The sequence below is a fragment of the Pongo abelii genome, chromosome 1 (genome assembly GCF_028885655.2).
Source record: "Pongo abelii isolate AG06213 chromosome 1, NHGRI_mPonAbe1-v2.0_pri, whole genome shotgun sequence".
Taxonomy (NCBI): domain Eukaryota; kingdom Metazoa; phylum Chordata; class Mammalia; order Primates; family Hominidae; genus Pongo; species Pongo abelii.
The window spans coordinates 37,903,544-37,918,896 of NC_071985.2; the positions used below are offsets into that span (position 1 = coordinate 37,903,544).

At 50.0% G+C, this 15,353-nt stretch overlaps 1 long non-coding RNA gene across 7 annotated transcripts; it reads left to right on the forward strand.

Moving 5' to 3' along the window:
• Nucleotides 1–978: 978 nt before the first annotated feature.
• On the forward strand, nucleotides 979–15,063 carry LOC129048060 (uncharacterized). Of its 7 annotated transcripts, XR_008510082.2 has the most exons (8): nucleotides 1,009–1,230; nucleotides 2,067–2,179; nucleotides 4,667–4,923; nucleotides 6,241–6,430; nucleotides 6,983–7,940; nucleotides 8,109–8,262; nucleotides 12,346–12,447; nucleotides 14,651–15,033. It is a non-coding gene; the product is annotated as an uncharacterized LOC129048060 (long non-coding RNA). The 7 variants fall into 7 exon arrangements; XR_008510083.2 differs by having other exon boundaries at nucleotides 1,009–1,424; nucleotides 6,241–7,940; nucleotides 14,651–15,035; XR_008510085.2 differs by having other exon boundaries at nucleotides 6,241–7,940; nucleotides 14,651–15,035.
• Nucleotides 15,064–15,353: the final 290 nt, after the last annotated feature.

Sequence of the window (15,353 nt, forward strand, 5' to 3'; positions counted from 1 at the left end):
CTGATAGAGGGTGAAAATTTGATGATGAAGGAGAAAGAAAGGAAAACTGCTGGAGTAAGATCTTGGATAGGTAAGAGAGGATGGACTTTAGTTTCTAAGTGAAGGATTTTTGACATTAGTTGACTATGATTTAAAGCAAGGCTAGGTTGGGCACAGTGGCTCACACCTGTAATCCCAGCACTCTGGGAGGCTGAGGAAGGCAGATGGCTTGAGCCCAGGTGTTCAAGACCAGCCTGGGCAACATGGTGAAAGCCTGTCTCTATAAAAAGTACAAAAATTAGCCAGGCTTAGTGGCGCAGACCTATATTCCCAGTTACTTGGGAGGCTGAGGTGGGAGGATCACTTGAGCCTGGAAGGTGGAGGTTGCAGTGAGCTGAGATCAGGCCACTGCACTCTAGCCTGGGTGACAGAATGAGACCCTGTCTCAAAAAAAAGCCAGTTAGCATGGTTGATATATATTTTTTTAGACGGAGTCTTGCTTATTCACCCAGGCTGGAGTGCAATGGTGCAATCTTGGCTCACTGCAACCTCTGCCTCCTGGGTTCAAGCAATTCTTCTGCCTCAGCCTCCCTAGTAGCTGGGATTACAGGCACGTGCCACCAAGCCCAGCTAATTTTTGCATTTTTAGTAGAGACGAGCTTTCACTATGTTGGCCAGGCTGCTCTTGAACTCCTGACCTCAAGTAATCCACCCACCTTGGCCTCCCAAAGTGTTGGGATTACAGGTGTGAGCCACTGCTCCTGGCCAATATTTTCTATTTTTGAAAAAATATTTTGAGACAGAGTCTTGCTCAGTCACCCAGGTTGGAGTGCAGTGGCAATCTCGGCTCACCACAACCTCTGCCTCTCTGGTTCAAGCACTTTTTATGCTTCAGCCTCCCTAGTAGCTGGGATTACAGGCGTAAGCCACCATGCCTGGCCATGGTTGATATTTTCTAGACACATTTAGCTATTGTGATGCAGGTGTTACATAGGTAGAGAGGCCAGGTGCAGTGGCTCACACCTGTAATCCTAGCACTTTGGGAGGCCGAGGCAGGCAGATCACCTGAGACCCTGGCCAACATGACGAAACCCCGTCTCTACTAAAAATACAAAAATTAGCCTGGCATGATGGTGTGCGCCTGTAATCCCAGCTACTTGGGAGGCTGATGCACGAGAATTGCTTGAACCCAGGAGGTGGAGGTTGGAGTGAACTGAGATCATGCCACTGTACTCCAGCCTGGGATACAGAGTGAGACTCTGTTTCTGAATAAATAAATAGGTAGAGAGCTAGATTCAATCAAAGCTGGTGTTTTTCCAGAAGAGCAGAGTGAAGGAAGAGGGATCAAGGGAGTTGAGGATGTATGGAGATGAGTGATTATAATGATGATCAGATCATCTAAACTGGATGAGAAGAAAAGTGGGGACATGAAGGAAAAAGGGAAGGTGGGTAAGTCTTGAGGGACTGAAGAATTATTGGAGCTGGTGTCCCAGAGGGAGTAAACTGGGAAGATGGGAGGCGATGGTCAGAGTGGGAGGCATGAAATTGAGATTATGGAGTTCTTGGTAATAACATATCTAAGGCATGGCTGCAAGAGTGAGTGGCTGAGGTGAGATGAAGGACAAGCCCACTAGAAGCAAGGTGGTCAAGAACCAGAGGGGCTGGGGAGCTAGATGTGCCACTGTGCCCCTGCCTGGGCAGCAGAGCAAGACCCTGTCTCAAAAAACAAAGTATCCCTGAGGTCCTCTCCCATTCCCACTCCCCATGTCCCCTGCCATTCCTATCCTGGGTTTCTGCTGAAAAAGATAAAAAGGAAAAATACATAATAATGTAGGGAGTGTGGGTGGGGTGTTCCACCTGTGGTCGGGGAACTGTGGAGGATGATGAGGTAAGCCAAGGCGACCAGAGGAGTAAACAGGCATTGCATGTAGCACTATCCACATAGCAGCTCGAAATGCAGGTCAGTCTGCCTTTACTTTGCTTTCTTTTTCTTCTGAATGTTTAAAATGATGGGAGATACATGATTTATTGTCTGGCTTCCCCACATACCTGGTTAAGTCTCATTCATTTTGTCACTCCATACCCAGGGCCTAGAAGAATGCCTGATCTAGAAGATGCCCAATGGATTCTTATGGAAGGAATGTCCAGTGGGTGTTAAGGGTGAGGCTCAGGGAATTAAGCACCTTGTTCTGGATCACGGGTAAGTGAGGAAGTGGGATTAGACACATACCCATACACACACAAAATTTGGTGCAAAAGGACTCTAGTGCCATGTTTTAAAAAACACTTGTGTAATTTTAAAATGCATTTATCAGCTGGGCACAGTAGCTCACACTTGTAATCCCAGCATTCTGGGAGGACAAAGCAGGAGGATCACTTGAGGCCAGGAGTTGGAGACCAGCCTGGGCAACATAGCAAGACCGTCTCTACAAAAAATTTAAAATTAGCTGAGCACAGTGGTATGTGCCTGTAGACCTAGCTACTCGGGACGCTCAGGCAGGAGGCCCAGGAGATAGAGGCTGTAGTAACCTGTGGTCGTGCCACTGCACTCCAGCCTGGGCAACAGACTGAGACTCTGTCTCCAAAGAATAAAAATAAAAATCAGTTTCCCTATAAAATATTAGAGGAAAGAAGGAGATTAAGGAATTTTGATAATCCATTGGAAACATTACAAGCTTTATTATCGTAGTCTATTTTATGCAAAACTGAATATTTAAATACGTAATTTTAAAAATTTTGCCCATCTTCATTCTGCAGTATAAATATGTGATTTAAATGTGGAACTTGGGCACGAGGAGAGTGGGGAGCAGAGTATGGAAGCCAGGCAGGTGTGGGGAAAGGCAGCTTAGCCTCCCTGACTTTGCCTGGAGCTTTACAGCGGCACAGGCTGCTCTGGTTTTCCTTTTTTTGTTGTTTCAAAGACATTTGAAAGTGTTGACTGTTACACAGTGTTTTAAAAAGACATTTGGGGCCAGGTGCAGCGGCTCTGTCTGTAATCCCAGCACTTTGGGAGGCCGAAGCAGGAGGATCACTTGAGGCCAGGAGTTTGAGACCAGCCTGGGCAACATGATAAAACCCCATCTCTAGGAAAAAATACAAAAATTAGCTGGGCATGGTTGTGCGTGCCTATAGTCCCAGCTACTGTGGAGGTTGAAGTGGGAGGGTCACATGAGCCCAGAAGGCAGAGGTTGCAGTGAGCTGAGATCACGCCACTGCACTCCAGACTGGGCAACAGGGCAAGACTCTGTCTCTAAAAAAAAAAAAAAAAAAGACATTTGGAAATGTCAGCCTTCCTCTGGTAGAGCTCACCTAGCTCAGCTACCTGTGAGGTCAGAAGTTTTATAGCTTATAGCATAGCAAAAGTATGTGGTGCAGTGCCAGTGAGCACAGACACAGCACAAAAGCACCTCTAGAGACGAAACCCTCAAAATGCAGCCACTCATGGGTGAACAGCCATTCATCCTCACTGCCCACAGGTGCCAGAGGTGCAGGGAGCCCAGAGGCCCTATTGTGATACCCATTGCCAACAGGATGTTGATGAAAGGTCTGGGGAGAAAAGCGAGTCCTATGCAGAGAAGTGTCTATCCTTCCAGACTTTTTCTATGGAACTCAGAGTTGAACCCAGGGTTACCTGATCCCCAAACCCTCCCTCTCTCCATGGGTTTTGCAAATGATCCTCAAGTCTTTTTAGAACACCAACTGATAATTTCTCCTTGATAAATGTCACTCATTTCTCAGCAAGAAGTTAAGATAGCTTCCAGGGTGCCCCCAACCCCGTCACCCACATTGTCTCCTCTATTTGCTTGCCACCCAGAGGCTGAATTCCAGTAGCCATTCTGCGTTGCAGCCCTTCATCTAGATGCTGTCCATTAAGAGGGGTGCCCCCGCCCCCACCCACCATGGGGCTGGCTGCTCACCAGCACCATTAACAGTGTTTGGCACATGGTGGACTCTCAAGAGGTGGGGGTGTGTGAGGCTACTGACCATTATTTAGCACCCTTGGGTGCCGGGTGCACTGCTGGATTCTCTGCAAATACAATCTCTTTTAATCCTCACAATAACCCCAAAGGCAGCTTTATTTCCCTCCTTACAGATGAGGAAATTAAAGCCCTGGGAGCACAGTACACTTGTCCTCACTCACAAAGCTAGTTAGGAGTGGAGCTAGAATTTGAATGGAATCAGCCTGCCTTCATAGCAATTCCTGTGATAGAACCCTTAAAGGGTGTGTGTGTGTGTGTGTGTGTGTGCGTGGGGTGGGTGTTTCAGTTGCCTGTACCCAGTGCTAGTTCAGATCAAAGCAGGCCTCCTTTGATCTGTGAGTGTGAGTGGAACTGGGAGGCAGCTCCTCGCAGGGAGGTGTTTGGAGAAGCTGCGGGTGGAATGAATGGGAGGAAACAGGTTGGGGCAGTAGGTGGGGCATGCTGCAGGCTAGGTGACACAAGCAGGTTGGGTGACAAGCTCAGCTGGGCCCCTCGGGTTTAAGACAGGAGGGTGATAAGGGAGGTGTTGCTGCGTGCAGAGGACACAGCTGGGCCCATCAGAGCTCAGCCCAATCTGAGTGGCTGTTGTTGTTTTTGGTTTTTTTTGTTTGTTTGTTTTGTTTTTTGTTTTGTTTTTAAAGCAGGACCAGCCAAACTTGTCCCAGCAGCTTCCTGGCTTTCTAAGGCTTTCCCTTCTTTGTTCCCAGGTCACTAAGCTAAGAAAATACAGCATGTCCATCTGGCTAGCTTCCCAGATAGAGCCTCACGAAGTTCCAGCACACAGAGAAGTGAAAGGGGAGAATGGAATAATCTGTTCATTCTTTTGTTCAATATTTACTGAGCACCTACTATGTGCTAGTATGGTTACAGGTGCTTGGAATACAGCAGTGAACCAAAAAGACAAAGATCCTTGACCATGGGTTGCTTCTGGTAGGAGATGGGGAGATCATAATAACCCTAAAAAGTGAGTAAATTAGGTCCTAAGGCTGTGGAATAAAGGCAAAATAGAGCAGGGAAAGGGGGATCAGGAGCACATGTATGGCTGAGGTTGGGGTTGCAATCTTAAGAGAGTGGTCAGGGAAGTGAAGGAGCTGCCCATGTGGCAGGCAGAGAGAACACCATGTCTCCAGAGCTGAGGCAGAGGGAACAGGACTGTGTATTTGAGCAACAGCTGGAGACCAGGAAGCTTGAGTGGAGGGGGTGATGTGGAGAGTAGGAGACTGAGGGATTGTCAAAGGGTGGGGGCTACATCACTTAGGGTGTGACAGTGGCCTGTCTTCTCTTTGTAAAGGATCCCTCCCACTGCTGAGCAAGAAGGTGGGAAATGGGAGAGCAGCTCTCGGAGCCCAGCGTGATACCCAGATGGGAGGCTATGGGGGCTCAGGCAGGGGCTGGAGGCAGGCTTTGGAGGGGTGGGGGATGATATGGTTTGGCTCTGTGTCGCCACCCAAATCTCATCTTGTAGCTCCCAAAATTCCCATGTGTTGTGGGAGGGACCTGGTGGGAGATAATTGAATCATGGGGGCATGTCTTTCCCGTGCTGTTCTCATGATGTGAATAAGTCTCATGAGATCTTATGGTTTTAAAAAGGGAGTTTCCCTGCACAGGCTCTCTCTCTCTTTGCCTGCTGCCATCCATGTAAGACGTGACTTGCTCCTCCTTGCCTTCTGCTATGATTGTGAGTCCTCCCCAGTTTAATGAAACTGTAAGTCCATCAAACTTGTCTTTCTTTTGTAAATTGCCCAGTCTTGGGTATGTCTTTATCAGCAGTAAGAAAATAGACTAATACAGGCCAGGCGTGGTGGCGTGGTGGCTCATGCCTGTAATCCCAGCACTTTGGGAGGCCAAGGTGGGCAGATCACCTGAGGTCGGGAGTTCGAGACCAGTCTGACCAACATGGAGAAACCCTGTCTCTACTAAAAATACAAAATTAGCCAGGCATGGTGGCGCATCCCTGTAATCCCAGCTACTTGGGAGGCTGAGGCAGGAGAATCACTTGAACCCAGGAGGCAGAGATTGTGGTGAGCCAAGATTGCACCATTGCACTCCAGCCTGGGCAACAAGAGTGAAACTCCGTCTCAGAAAAAAAAAAAAGAAAAAGTAAAAGAGAAAAGAAAACAGACTAATACAGGGAGCTCAGGAGCACTGCCTTCCGTCTGGTCCACTGGAGATGTCTGCCAGACTCTAGCTGGGTGAGCCTAGCAGGCAGTTAGGTATACGAGTCAGGATTATGGGAGAAAGGTCTGCACTAGAAATGTAAGTTTGGGGTGTCATTCTGCAGATGGTGAATGAGGTCATGAGAGTGGGAATGCAGATGGGGAAAAGGACGAGGGCTGAGCCTTGAGCACCACACTCTTCAGAAGCCCAAGAGAAAGGAAGGCACAATCAGGGAGGTAGGAGGGAAGCCAGGAAAGGCTTATCCCAGAAGAGATAGCTTCAAGCAAGAGAGAGAGGACCAACTGTATCAAATGGTGCTTAATCTAGCCTTGCTGCTTTTGCTGGGCCCCAAGCTGCCATTCCCTCCTCTTTAAAATAGGAGTTACAGGGTCCGGGTGCGGTGGCTCACACCTTTAATCCCAGCAGTTTAGGAGGCCAAAGGTGGCTGGATCACATGAGGTCAGTAGTTCAAGAGCAGCCTGGCCAACATGGTGAAACCCTGTCTCTACTAAAAATACAAAAGCTAGCTGGGCTTGGTGATGCATGCCTGTAGTCCCAGCTACTTGGGAGGCTTGAGGCAGGAGAATCGCTTGAACCCGGGAGGTGGAGGTTGCAGTGGGCCAAGACTGCACCACTGCACTCCAGCCTGGGTGACAGAGCAAGACTCTGTCGCAGAAAAAAAAAAAAAAGGAGTTACAGTGTCCATCCAAGAGATGTGATGGAGATTAAATGAAATCATGTACAAGGAGCAATATGGTATATTCAAGTCACACTCAATGTCCTTCTTTCTGTGGGAAATTTCATGCATATGAATGATGGTAAAAATAAGATGATAACTATGATTATGATGCTTATTTATACCTCAGGAAAAACTGTATAAGACACGCCCTTGTCCTTGGGCAGCACAGCCGTCACCGGGGAGGACCTACATGGAATAACGGGCGGCAATCCATGCCTGCCGGGCACAGGCTATGACTGATGGGCCAGGGCAAGGAATGGCTTTTCACAGTCAGGGACTTCACAGGTGTGAGCACGCAAGCTGGGTTCAGAAGGACGTGGAGATCTGGGCAGGCTGAAGGGAAGGGACATTCACATGAAGGCAAGGGTGTCGCAGAGGTGCAGAGTAGGAGCTGAACTTTGCTTGAGGACTGAATGGGACTTGATTGTTAGGAGGGGTTGTATTGGTGTGTGTGTTTCCAGGACAGGCCCAGTGGGAAACAGGTTGGCAAGGGAGGTAGGGATCAGATTACATAGTGATCAAAATCTGGTCTGAACTAACAATCAGTCCACCAGAGCCTGGGATAGGTGCTGAGCCCCAGGCCCCACCATACCCTGTACCCTCCATTCTCTGGTTGCAATGGCCTGCTTTGCCCTCTGTCTCCCCTGGACTGAGTGCTCTGGGAGTGAGACAGTGATTAAGCCCTGTTTGCTGCTGAGCCCAAAATTAGTGCTGTGTTTGAGGGAGGCACATGTGGTGTGCCTAGAGGCTGAAGGAGAGGGTCTCTTCAGGACCTCCAGACAGTGAGCCCCTACCGCAGCACCATGCGCAGCTCCCTATGGGCACTTGGTAAATGCGAATGGAATGGACACATGTGCCCAGGGGTGACTGTTCTAAGGCCGACTGCAGCGTCTGTAGGGCCCACCATCTGCTCTCGAGAAGCCCCGGGGTGAGTCCCGAATCCAGGTACCTGGGAGGCCTCATTGCCTGTCACTGATCTGAAGAGAGATTCCAGACATGGGAAAGCCAGGGGACTCCCTGCAGAGACCTGGAGAGGGTCTTCTCCTCCCCAGCTCCACTCCAGGCCCAGACATCATCACTGTCAGGTGGCAGTTTCTTCATCTGCTTGTTCCTGCCTTGCTGACCTCCCAGCTCTGGCCCCCCTTCTTCTCCCCATCTGCTCCCATTCCTGATGCTCCCGCTCTCTTCCCTGCTCAGCCAAGGAGCTATTTTTGTCATCTCCCCCTCCCCCATCTGCCCCTTCTGTCCCCCAGGATTGCGCGTGGCTCCTTCTCAGAAGTGGAATCCTGAAAGGCCCTGCCCTTCAGGGGACATGGATGGGGCCACCAGCTGCTGGGCAAAGAGAGGACAGCCAGGAAGCAAGTGACGAAGCCTGCAAGAAGGCCAGAGAGGAACAGGAAGGACCAGGTGCGGTGGGCAGGGGAGGAGGGAGACTGGATAAGGATGGGGGAGGACGGAGGAGAGCTGAGAAACAGACAAAGAGACGGAGCCACAGGGCAGTGCGTAGTGCTGGGCCTGGGGCTGAGAAGTCACTGCAGGTGGAAGTAGGCAGCTCAGGCCTGGGCCCCACAGATGTACCCAGATGCCCGGAGCAAACGGAGCCTTAGACCCCTGCTTCTGAGCTTGTGTCCTTCTTTCTTTTTTTTTTTTGAGACAGTCCTGCTCTGTTGCCCAGGCTGGAGTGCAGTGGCATGATCTCGGCTCACTGCAACCTCTGTCTCCCAGGTTCAAGCGATTCTCCTGCCTCAGCCTCCTGAGTAGCTGGGACTACAGGTGCAAGTCACCACACCTGGCTAATTTGTGTATTTTTAGCAGACAGGGTTTCACCATTATTGGCCAGGCTGGTTTCGAATTCCTGACCTCAAGTGATTTGCCCGCCTCGGCCTACCAAAGTGTTGGGATTACAGACGTGAGCCACCATGCCCAGCCTGAGCTCTCTCCCAGGTGCCCCCGGGCTCACGGATCCAGCAGAGCATCCAGAGACGGCAGGAGGCATGTGGAGCCTTTCTGTCCTCCCCAGCCTGCCCTGGGAAGGGGTTGGGCCTTCCTAGCTCTGGGTCTCTGGAGGTATTGGTATGGGGGTTCCACTTGCAAAAAGCAGGGGCTCTAGGTTGGGGGGAGCAGGAGGGATGCAGGGGTCTAGAATAAGAGGAAACAGTGCTGAGTTTGAAAAAGGGTGAAAAGAGATTTTAAATCTGCCATGCTCCTCCTAAACTGGTGCTCCTAGGCAGTAAACAACTCAGTGCAGTGTGTGCTTTGTGGGTTAGTCACATTGTGACTTATCCGTGAGCTGCTGTCAGTAGAGTGAATCAGGGGAGAGAGGGTGTGAGTGTGTATGGGAGGGTGTGAGTGGGTGTGATCATGTATGTGGAGGTGTGTGTGCCTATGGCTCTCCAGGATAACATGGGCCTAAGGTAGGATTCAGACATGTCTGGCTGGCGGGGCCAACCTACAGAAGTTTTGCTCCAGGTCGGGCACAGTGGCTCACGCCTGTAATCTCAGCACTTTGGGAGGTGAAGGTGGGTGGATCACCTAAGGTCAGGAGTTCGACACTAGCCTGGCCAACATGGTGAAACCACGCCTCTACTAAAAATACAAAAATAAGCCAGGCATGGTGGCACACTCCTGTAATCCCAGCTACTTGGGAGGCTGAGGCAGAAGAACTGATTGAATCCAGGAGGTGGAGGTTGCAGTGAGCCAAGATTGTGCCACTGCACTCTAGCTTGGGCAAAAAGGGCGAAACTCTGTCTCAAAAAAAAAAAAAAAAAAAAAAAAAGAAGTTTCACTCCAAGTTCCCAGAGCCTCCAGCTTCCAGGGAGCAGACTCACCCCAGGAAGGAGATGGGTAACCAAGCCTGCCATCAGCGGGGCAGAGCGACCTGCAGCCCATCGGAGGAGGGGTCTTTCCAGCCCAGTGCTGGTCTGAGCCCTATGAAGAGGACTTGACACAAAATGGGATCACCATTCCCACAAATGGGGTTCTGGCCTCTCCTAGCATGCATAACGCCAAGGGGAGACTCGTCTACCCTCACAGTCTAAAGTCCCTGACACCCGAGGGCCAAGCAACCTGCGGCAGTGGCTGGTGATGCACCGCAGGGCCCACTGGGAGGGCAGAGACCCAGGCAAAGTTGTCTAGGGGTGGGGGCAAGGGAGCAAGGAGGTGGCAGGGGTCTGAGGCCCCGTGAAAGGGGGCACAAGAGACAGTGGCATTTGATTGTGACCCAATCTGCACCTATAGCGTGGAGAGAAAATTCAGGTACACAAAGCCAGAATAACTAAAGACTATTATTTTCCTTTTTTCATTATTTTAATTTTTAAAACAATTTTTATAGAGATGGGGTCTTGCTGTGTTACCCAGGCTTGTCTTGAACTCCTGTCCTCAAGCGATCCTCCCTTGTTGGCCTCCCACAGTGCTGGGATTACAGGCATGAGGCACTGAGCCTATCCCTGTCCATTGTTTTCATCAGAGAAACATTTATTGAGCACATATGTGTTTGTACCAGAGACTAAGACTACTAAACCAAACACAGCCCCAGCCCTTATGGAATTCACTGTCCAGTCAGTAAGAGGAACATAAAAGTGGGTGACTGGCCAGGCACGGTGGCTGACGCCTATAATCCCAGCACTTTGGGAGGCAGAGGTGGGTGGATCACCTGAGGTCAGGAGTTCAAGACCAGGCTGGCCAACATGGTGAAACCCCATCTCTATTAAAAATACAAAAATTAGCTGGGTGTGGTGGACACCTGTAATCCCAGCTACTTTCCCGAGGCTGAGGCAGGAGAATCGCTTGAACCTGGGAGGCAGAGGCTGCAGTGAGCCAAGATCATGCCATTGCACTCCAGCCTGGGCAACAAGAGCAAAACTCCGTCTCAAAAAAAAAAAAAAAAAAGTTGGTGACTATGTGTCATTTGTAAGTAATGATAATGATAATAGCCAACATATTTAGTGCTCACATGTGCTGGGCACTGTTCTAAGCACTTTACATATATGTGCCTGTATGCACAAGATCGAGGCACACACAAGGCATGGAGTACGGCCCCAGCGCACTTCAGTCATTGGGAAGTTCTTCCAGAGGAGAGCAGTGTATTTTCCACACGGTTCTAGAATAGGTCAAGAGGCCAGTGGAAGTCCCTGCAGCCTTCGCTCCCTTCTCTGTCAGCTGAGAACTGGCCAGATCAGACTTGTCTGCACCAGAGCAATCATGAACCAATCTCTCCAGCCCATCTCCGGGGCTGATGCCCTCTGGCCCTCCTGGGGAAAGCAAACATTAAGAGAGGGCCGCATGCAGTGGCTCACACCTGTAATCCCAACACTTTGGGAGGCCAAGGCAGGAGAATTGCTTGAGGCCAGGAGTTGGAGACCAGCCTGAGCAACAAAGTGAGGCTCTGTTTCTACAAAAAAATTAAAAAATTAGCCAGGTGTGGTGGTGTGTGCCTGTAGTCTCAGCTACTCAGTAGGCTGAGGTGGGAGGATTTCTTGAGTCCAAGATGTTGAGGCTACAGTGAGCTGCGATCGTACCACTGCACTCCAGCCTGGGTGACAGAGGGAGACCCTGTCTCACACACACAAAAGAAAGAAAGAAAGAGAGAGAGTAGAGGAAGCCATGGGGATAAGTGGGGAACAGAGGGCAGGAGGTGGTCCTGGGCTGGGCTGGGGGCCGTGGAGCTGAGTGTCCCAGGCTGGGCAACTGGAGTCTCCCCACATGGAGGGAGAAGCCAGCCAGCCATTTACTGCCCAGCTCAGAGCACTCCCTGTGGGAAACGCAGTCTGGTAACTTCGAGGTGGTAAGAGAAGGCAGAGAAATTGGAATAAGCAGGCTGCCCTAGCTTTGGTGGGCCCAGGAGAGACCAAATGATATTCTCAGATCACAGCCCATGCCCGCTTCTCTTCCCACTCTTGGCACCATTCTGAACCACAAGAGGTCACCAGTGCCATCAATCTCTGTGGGGACACCCAGCCTGCACAACTACACACCACCAAACAGCAGTCCCTGGCCACTTCTTGGGCCCAGGGAGAGGTTGTAATATTTGGGACATACTTATACTAAAAAAGTATTCCTTATGTATGTGAAACTCCAATGTAACTGGGAATCCTGTGTTTTATCTGCAGCCCCAGCCAGTGGTGCCTCCACCAGTAGTATAATCAGCCCTCAGGAGGCCCTCAAAACCCTGCAAGTGGGCTCAGGGCCTGCTAGGCAGGGCCTTCCGAGATCCCAGGTCTAGGGGGCAGTGAGGGAGGCAGGTTCTGGGTGGGTGTATCTTGGCCCTGCAGACTCCTCTTTGTGAAGAGGGGGTTGGCCAGAAGAGGGTCAGATTGTGTCCCCAAAAAGCTCAGGACCTACAGCAGGGGGCCCTTTGCCTACTTTCTGGGGTGGGCCTCAGTCCATCTTCAAGTGAGAACTAATCTCAAGCAAGGGGCATCGTTGGAAAATTGATTGGCACCCTTGATGTCTTCACCTTTTTTTTCTTTTTCTTTTTCTTTTCTGAGACAGAGTCTCATTCTGTTGCCCAGGCTGGAGCGCAATGGTGCGATCATGGCTCACTGCAGCCTCAACCTCCCAGGCTCAAGCAGTCCTCCAACCTCAGCCTCACAAGTAGGTGGGACTATAGCCGAGCACCACCATGCTCAGCTCAGCTAATTTTTGTATTTTTTGTAGAGGTGGGGTCTTGCTGTGTTGCCTAGGCTAGTCTCAAACTCCTGGCCTCAAGCCATTCTCTTGCCTTGGTCTCCCAAAGTGCTGGGGATATACCTGTGAGCCACTGTGCTTGGCATCTCTAATTTTTCTAACATCCCCACAGGCAGTGTCCTCTGATTCTGGGAGACAGTACTGCAGAGTGGCTGAGAGCTAGGGTTGCCAGATAAAAATACAAGATGACCAGTTAGATTTGAATTTCAGATAAACAATGAATACTCATTTTTTTTTTTTTGAGATGGAGTTTTGCTTTTGTCGCCCAGGCTGGAGTGCGATGGTGCAATCTCGGCTCACTGCAACCTCCACCTCCTGGTTCAAGCGATTCTCCTGCCTCAGCCTCCTGTGTAGCTGGGATTACTGGTGCCTGCCACCATGCCCAGCTAATTTTTGTATTTTTAGTAGAGACAGGGTTTCGCCATATTGGCCAGGCTAGCCTCGAACTCCTGACCTCAGGTGATCCACCCGCCTCAGCATCCCAAAGTGCTTGAATTACAGGCATGAGCCACAACACCCAGCTTTTTTTTTTTTTTTTTTTTTTTTTTTTTTTTTTTGAGATGGAGTCTGGCTCTGTCACCCAGGCTGGAGTGAGTGCAGTGGTGCCATCTTGGCTCATTGCAAGCTCTGCCTCCCAGGTTCACACCATTCTCCGGCCTCAGCCTCCTGAGTAGCTGGGACTACAGGCGCCCGCCGCCACGCCCGGCTAATTTTGTGTATTTTTAGTAGAGATGGGGTTTCATCGTGTTAGCCAAGATGGTCTCGATCTCCTGACCTTGTGATCCGCCCGCCTCTGCCTCCCAAAGTGCTGGGATTACAGGCGTGAGCCACCGTGCCTGGCCTTTTTTTTTTTTTTTTTTTTTTTTTGAGATAGAGTCTTACTCTGTCACCCAGGCTGGAGTGCAGTGGCACAATCTCGGCTCACTGCAACTGCCACCTCCCAGGTTCAAGCAATTTTCATGCCTCAGCCTCCTGAGTAGCTAGGATAACAGGCATGTACCACCACACCTGGCTAATTTTTGTATTTTTAGTAGAGATGGGGCTTTGTCATGTTGGTCAGGCTGGTCCCGAACTCCTGACCGAGAGATCCACCTGCCTGGGCCTCCCAAAGTGCTGGGATTATAGGCATGAGCCACCACGCCCAGCCAACGAACACTTTTTTACTATCAACATGTCATGTAGTATTTGGGATCTACAGTTGACCCTCCATATCTGTGGGTTCTTCATCCATGGAGTCAACCAACTGCAGATAGAAAATATTTTTTTAAAAACAATAAAAATAATACAAATAAAAAATACCTTATAACTAACAACTATTTACAAAGCATTTACATTGTGTTAGGTATTGTAGATAACCTAGAGATGAGCTAAAGTATATGGGCGGTTATATGGTTATATGCAAACACTATGTCAGTTTATATGAGAGACTTGAGCATCCTCAGATTTTAGTTATCCGTGGGGTCCTGGAACCAATCTCCCAGGGATACCAAGGGATAGCTGTACTTCTAAAAATTATCTCTTGTTTATCTGAAATTCAAATTTAAGCTGGTGTACTGCTTTTGTTTTTGTTTGTTGTTGGTAAATCTGGCAACCCTGCTGAGAGCAGGGGCTTTGGAGTCTCATACCTTAGCCTCAGATCTCAGCTTTTCTATCTTCTCACTGTGTGAAACTCTCTGAGGCTCACGTTCCGTATCTGCCTCCCAGGGCAGGAGAAGGATTAAGCGATAAAATGTGCTGGCGTAGGTGACAACCGTTATTACTGTCCCTGGCCAAGATACCACAGCTAGAAGGCAACGAGCCAGTGTCTGCCCTCCACACTCTGGTCTGAGATCCCTGGGTCATCCCAAGGGCCTTCAGCAACCTGCTGCCCCTCCTCCAGATCCCAGCCCATGCAGTGCTCAAGGGGCCACTGGGAGACCAGCAGAAGATGCCCTGCACTAGAGAGGAAGCACAATCTGGCCGGGGGAACCCAAACTTCTAATAACTGCAAGGAGCCCCGCGGGATGAGAAGGGAGTGGCGGAGGCGCTAGCATTTATTCTGTGCGCACCATGTGCCGGGCATTTGTTACCAATTTAATCCTCACAGCAACTTCTCATTTCCATTTTGCAGCTGAAGATGTATTAATAGCAACACAGGATAAGGCCCGGCTGTTCCTGTTTGGACCACTTTCTCCAGCCGAATCCATGGTTCCTCTCACCTCCTCCAGGCCTTTGCTCACCCCAGCCTCTTCCCTGACTGGGTGCCTCCCATCGGAACCCTCCCTGGGGAAACCGTCCCACAGCGATGGAGCGCCTTATACCTGCTTTCTGCTTTCTTTTTTTTTTTTTTTTACAAAGCACTCCTACTCAAATACACTAACTACTGTGCTTATTTGGTTTGCTTCTTTCCCTTCCAGAATGTAAGCTCTACGAGAGCAGGGTTTTCAGTCCTTTTGGTTTACTGACACACTCCCCGTGCCCAGCACAGAGCCTTGTACATATTTGTTGAATGGATTAAAAACAGAATAACCATAATCATAGCTGACACTGCCTTAGCCTCTACTTTTTGCCCTAGAACTGTTCCAAGCACCTCGTATGTGCTCATTCATGAATTCCTCCCATCTCAATGAGGCACAGAGTGGGCAAGTAATTTGCTCAAGGTCACAGAGCAAGTGTGCAAGAGCGACGAGCAGGTTAGTCTGAGTTCCCCGTTGGTGATGTTTTACTCACTCCGAGGCTGTCTGTGACCCTTGGCATCAGCTCTTTTCGTGGGTGACATGGCCTCCTTGGCAACACCCTCTCACCCCCCTAACACGCTGTATTATGAGGGCCTC